Raw genomic sequence first — 6,450 nt, forward strand, 5'->3', positions numbered from 1 at the left:
GGGGAACAAAGGGTCAAGGAAATGAATATAAAAATGTTGATTATAGAAGGTGATTTTGAAATTGTGGTGAATTGGCTAAAAGAGGACAGTTCTATGCTTTGGAAATACAACAATGAAAAGAGGAAGTTTAAATGGCTAACCAAGGACATGGAAATTCATTATACATGGATAAAGAGAAGTGCAAATGCATTGGCTGATGGTCTAGCTAGGCAAGGGGTAAACAAAGACTATATTTTGGGCTGTTTTGTAATTGCTGCATGGTCAGGATGTTCCTTGGGTAGCTGGGAGTTAAAGACTTTTTAGCTCCTTCCCTTGTAACTCTGATTTTCTATATCATTAATAAAATTTCACTGTTATTGATAAAAAAAAAAGTCACTGTGGTATGAGATTGATGCAATGAAGACGGTTGTATGGGAGAGTACCAAGGATGCAGAGGCATTTAGGAAACTAGTTGAAAGAAACATAGTGTTTGAGTTTCTTACAAGACAACCTTGAGTTTGATATTACGAGGTAGAACATTTTAGCCAGAGATGAAGCTACCTTTACTCAAGCATATTATACGGTGAGCAATGAAAAGAGTAGGCAGCAAGTACAATTACAGGGACAACCTCTAGAGCATTTTGCATATACTGGAATAAAGTCAAATGAGCCAACTGAGAAGAAAGAGGTGATATGTAAATACTGTAAGAAACCAAAGCATACTAAGGACACTTGTTGGAAATTACATCTAGATCTTCTCCTAGAAAGGTTTCAGAACAACAACTCTAAGAAGAATAGTCAGACTGAGAAGCCTAAGAATGCAAATGTTTCTTCTGTATCTGAAGGCAAAAATAAAAAAGGTGAGAAACTCACTTGGGCTGAATTGGAGTCGCCACCCATCATTTGAAGGAAATAGAGGTGAGGTGATGGGACCTCCAAGAAGGGTTTTCAAAAATATATTTGCTTAATAGTGACTCTAGGACCCACAATAATGGTCCAACCAATTTGAGTAAGACTCGGTTAGGAGAAGGAAGGGGTTAGGCACCCCTCTCCCGGGTCCAATAGGTGGGGCCCACATGGAATTCATGAATAAGCATAATCATAAAAGAGATAATTGTTCAAACAAGCAAAATAAATATAGAACAAAACATCATAGAGGAAAACCCCTAATTATTTATTCATTTATTTTATTTTATATAATTTTTGTTATTTATATATATATATATAATTTTTTTTGAATTTTATTTTTATTGATTGTTTGTGTTATTATTTTAATAGAACCCTATTTGTTGATTTGTTTCATGAATTTTTTAGATATTTTTTAATCTTTTGTAGTCTACCCCTCTTATTTTACCATCTACTTGGCAAATTGATTCTCCCTTACCTTTTGGACTTACTCATTACATTTATTATCACTCTGTACATATTTTTTTTTTCCTCTCACTCCATTTGTTGATTATCTTTATTTCTGATTTGCTTTGATGTTTTCTTTTAAACTCTAACACAACTAAGCGGCTGACGGATCGGTGAGCTTTCCTTACAGTCCCATAAGGCTAGGGATACTACTATTTAGTTCGACCAAATCACTCTTCGATAGATCCAACATATTACCAGTAAAATACTAGTCTTAACAAACTACCGATTCTTGAGATCCAACAAATATAATGCGTTCACAAACTATTCTTGAGCAGAACATTGACAACTAATTACCCTGAGTGAAATGACTAGATCGAGAGAAGTGAACACATAATCCATAGTTTATGTATTCAGATACAACATAGGAAAAAAAAAAAAAAACTATGAAAATACAATGCAAAATATGCCCCTTGGTTCTTCGTCTTAAGGTAGGAGACAATGAACAGTAACCTTCCTCGCATTGACCCGAATTAGAAAGTTGCGTTCTCTTCTATATTAGGTTTTAATGGCATTTTTTATAATTTTGAGGGTTATGAGGGGTAATTTGGTAATTTTGAAAAAGTTGGGTATTTTGGTTGAAGTAGGTCCAAAGGGGGTTAAATCTAGGGGTGTCAATTGGACTGGATTTGGTCCAACCCGATCCAGTCCAATGTGAGTCCATTTACAAATGGACTATATCCAATCCAGTCAAAATCCAATACAAACCAAATCCAGTCCAATTCATTAAAATGTAAATGGACTGGATTGGATCCAATCCAATCCAATCCAAACTGAATGAAATATAAAAATTACAAAAAAAAAATAAAATGAAGAAAATCTGAAATATTAAAATCAGAACTTCACAAAATGTTTTTTTTTTTTTTAATTTGTTCTTTCTATAGATTAACAACATTGTAACTATAGCTTGTTTTAATACAAATAGTTATATCAAGGATCCAAATAAGGCTGAATCTATTTACAACTACATCTTTAGAAGCTGAGTTGTTCAGGCTGAATCATATTGACCATAGACTATCAATCTTCTTGATCTCAAAAAGAAGCTCTTTTCTGCAAAATTTCCCCCACATAAGCTCTGTCAACCAATACCTGTAAAATACAAAAAAGGATAGCTCGTGAGAATGTTAACCAATAATAAGTGTTCAGAAAATAGAGTTGCACTCTTCATGGAAAGCATCATAGATGTACACAAGAAACCCAAGCAACACAATATTTCATGCTTATTCACAGACTGAGGCAATGTAATCAATTCTTTTAAAGCTCACTAAATTCATTCTGAATTAATTTTGTTCTTCCTGGACTGGATTGTCCAACCTGTTCAATCTGGACTGGCTTGGACTGGTCCATTTCAATGGATTGAATATTTGTCCAACCTAGACTGGATTGGATTGGTCCAATTCAATGTCTTGTTGCATTTGTTCTAGTCTGGTTCAGGTAGCTTCCTGAGTTTCATAAAGAAAATGTAAGTAAATTACAATATACCCTGGTTCAAAATAGGTCAGTTTAAGACCACTCAATCTCTGAATCTAGGCCAATAGTTAAAAGAAAATGGTAAATGACAAAAGACAAATCTAGGGGCAAATAAAGTAAACATAGAATGCCCCTCCACACGAAATAGGCTGCAATTTTGCAAATCTCAAGTTTAAGGTGGAACCCTTTTTAAAGTGGCACCCGTTTTGGGCATTCCTAATAGTTCAGCTATCCATTTTGGGGTACTTATTTGGTCCATTCCTGTAACTAATTCAATCTGATTCTTTACCATTCATGGACCTTACAGAGGATAAATCAATGTATATCCTTGTGAAAACATAGCAGATAAGTGTGGCTTCTCATTTAATGGGTTCTAAAAATGAGATTTGCTGAATCAAAACTCAGATTTAAGGCCACCGGTGTTGAACCCATTACATCTAAATATGAACTATATTCTTAATGATAATTTTAGAAAAGTTGGTAAGCTGAATCCAACCAATAAGTAGATGTAGAGAAAGCACCAAGTATGCATATTAAAAGAGGGGGCATCATCATCATCATCATCAAAGGTACCCACACGATCCAACACCCCACCCAAACACAAACTCCAAAGGCATCAACAAAAAAATGGCTAATCAAGTTGTGCTTTTCCAAACAAGGTAGTAGTCATTAGATTTATCTCCCAATTTCTTCTCTACATAAAGCTTCTTCTTAGAGTTTTTGAAACATTTATCAAGAATTTTTGAAACACAAACAAAAACCAAAGACATTAATGCTATGATTATTATTGCAACGTTCACCAAGAAAGGTTTACCACTGGATATACAGTTTTTGAAAGGAAACAAGAAATGCAAAATTGCATCTACCTATCTTAATTGTCCTTTATCTGTTTCTAATTTTCTCTTCAATATCTGTAGTTACAATCCAGAATACAATATCTGCAATAACTCCACCAGTTAATTAATGAATTCTAAATATGAGCTCATATAAAATCTAAGATGTAACAAATTATTTTAACCATATCTTCTGTATTGTTCTTTCAAACCTTGACCACATAAGCATGAGAATCATTTTGCTGGGTCAAATATCTATTTGTGCCAGTGTATGTGCATGTCTCTAAGTATAATAAGTTTATTGGAACATGTATCACTCTGTTCTTCATTTTGGTTACAAGCATGTTATTACACTAAACTTTTGTTGATTGGTGTAGTTGCAGATCATTACATGATAAGACATGGGTTGCATTTCTTATTAGGTTCTTTTTGACCTCCTTCTTGCAAGGTTGTTAACTAACATACAATGAACAAAGGGGAAACCGCAGCACATATGATTTCAATCACATATTCCTATTCCTTTACCAATCCTACATCTTCGCAAATCTGAATACTATGGTTGACAGTACATCACTCTCTACCAAAGATATCAATTTTAAGAGATACACTTTGTACTTGAAATCTTGCATGAACTATATAAGAATAGCAAGATAGAAGCATTCCCATTGATAAATTTCAGTTTCTCTTTTATTTTCTTTCAAAGGAAACATAGAACATAGACTAAAAGAACAAAACAAATAAAAACATAGAGGGGCTAAGTAGTTTTACAATATGCAATTTCAGAAGCTTCTCATTTGTCAGTTTCTCGAAATCCAATGCAAGCTCCATTGCTGAATCAATAAAGGACAGATAGTTAATACCATTAAAAGGGATAAACTAGTGCTACTTGTAAATCAGGGATAAACTAGTGCTACTTGTAAATCAGGGATAAACTATAAATTGAATTGAAGCAGTGCCAACTATTAACATGTCCTATTGCCATAAAGGCCTATGATGGTGCAATGTACCATAAATAGAAACATGACTGAATTGCAGGCAACAATTCAACATTTATAAAAAGCAAAAAGATTGACTATATTTGAGCCATAAAAGGCCTAAATGCTTAATGAAGTAGAGATATGTTATTGGCATGCACATGTACTAGTAATTTCACAAAATGGTTATATTTGACCTATCTATGGATAAAAGTATTGTGAACTTGAGAAACATTAAAATGGCCTGGGTTTCTAAGATTACCCCATCCTACCTCCCTCCAAGGCTACCCAATCCAACATCATCTGCTGTCTATTTGAGCATATCTCTAGCACTGAAGTCCACCCCGAGTACAGAATCCATGACAACACATTTAACTTTTCTTTCATACATATTGAACGACCATCTTCACCATAATGAGATCAATTATAACAACAACATTTTGTTTTCCTCTGAAACCACACATTTCAAATCAACACATAAAAGAACAAAATCCGATTCATCAAATGCTAGAAAAACAAAGTCATCAGATATAAGAATACTTGTTGCTTGTTCTAATAAAAGATTGGGCTCACCTCTTCAGCTGAAATAACTCCAAAATAGGAAAAAATCTATCTGCAATATGTTGTTGGAGAGAGAAATGCCACTGGAGAGAGAAAGAAGAGATCGTTTTCCAGAGGTATTGTTTTCCAGAGAGAAAGGCAATCGGAGAGTAAGAGCCTTTAACAAGGGTATCAGATGGAATATGGTGTAATATGTTGTTGGAGAGAGAAGCACCACTAGAGAGAGAGAAGAGATAGTTTTCTAGAGATATTGTTCGTCGGAGAGAAGCGCAGTTGGAGAGTGAGAGCCTTCAAGAAGGGTTTTTCATCGTTTCAGACTTCAAACCTTCAAAGTTTGAACAAGGGTTTTTCATAATTACTGAATTCCGTTCTGGTTTTCGGTTTGGACGAATGTATTTTGGGTTTAGTGCAACCCAATAATTATACTGGGCTGTTCAAATCTGATTTGATTAGTTTCGGATTGGATCCAACCCAAAAACAGGTCCATTGACACCCTAGTTAAATCGAGGTTCCTGATGAATGGATGGGATTTTGGATAAAAAACAGAGGGTCGATATGAGTTTTAGGTGCTCATAATGATTTGGTATTTACAGGTTAAAAAGATTGGCCAAAATGAAATCTTTTAAAATAAAGGGGCAAATGAGAGTATTTTTAGCTAAAATTTTGCAGGGAATGGTTTTTAGTCATTTTGGATTGAATGATGGGGTCAGATTGGCCCAATTGGGCCCGGATTGAGTAAATATGGGAAGAGAGTAATTCAGTCAATTTAGGGCTTTGAAATTAGATCTTGGTGTGATGGAGGGAAAGTGAAGGGATCTTTGATTGAAACTTGACAGGGCAAGGTTTTTTTTTTGGTCATTCTAGATCAAATGGTAGGGTTGGATGGGTCCAAATTGGCTCAAATTGGGTAGATGGAGATTCTGTTAATCTAGAGCCTTGAAATGAAATATTTTTAGATGAAAGGGCAAATGAGGGTGGTTTTGGGTGAAATTTTGTAGGATAAGGTTCAATGATGTGGTCTGATTGGTTCAAATATGTTTGGACCAAGGGGATCTAGGTTGTGGGTATTTAGGCCAACGAGAGAGCTCGAAAGGGATTCTTGGCTTGATAGAAGGGTAAACGGAGGAATCTTGAGTTGAAATTTCGTAGGTAAGTATTTTAAGTTGCTTGGGGTCTGATGGGAGTGTCGGATCTAATGGTTAAGGTGTAAATGAGGGTTG

The 6,450-nt window shown here is 34.9% G+C and overlaps 1 long non-coding RNA gene across 1 annotated transcript; it reads right to left on the minus strand.

The window, feature by feature from the left end:
- Positions 1-2,218: 2,218 nt before the first annotated feature.
- LOC104589905 (uncharacterized) lies at positions 2,219-5,727 on the minus strand. The gene is made up of 3 exons (XR_734032.3): positions 5,243-5,727; positions 4,464-4,525; positions 2,219-2,481 (listed from the first exon to the last, which is right to left on the minus strand). It is a non-coding gene; the product is annotated as an uncharacterized LOC104589905 (long non-coding RNA).
- Between the last annotated feature and the right edge of the window lie 723 nt (positions 5,728-6,450).

This window comes from Nelumbo nucifera, chromosome 4, assembly GCF_055504915.1.
Source record: "Nelumbo nucifera cultivar China Antique chromosome 4, China Antique-T2T, whole genome shotgun sequence".
Lineage (NCBI taxonomy): Eukaryota > Viridiplantae > Streptophyta > Magnoliopsida > Proteales > Nelumbonaceae > Nelumbo > Nelumbo nucifera.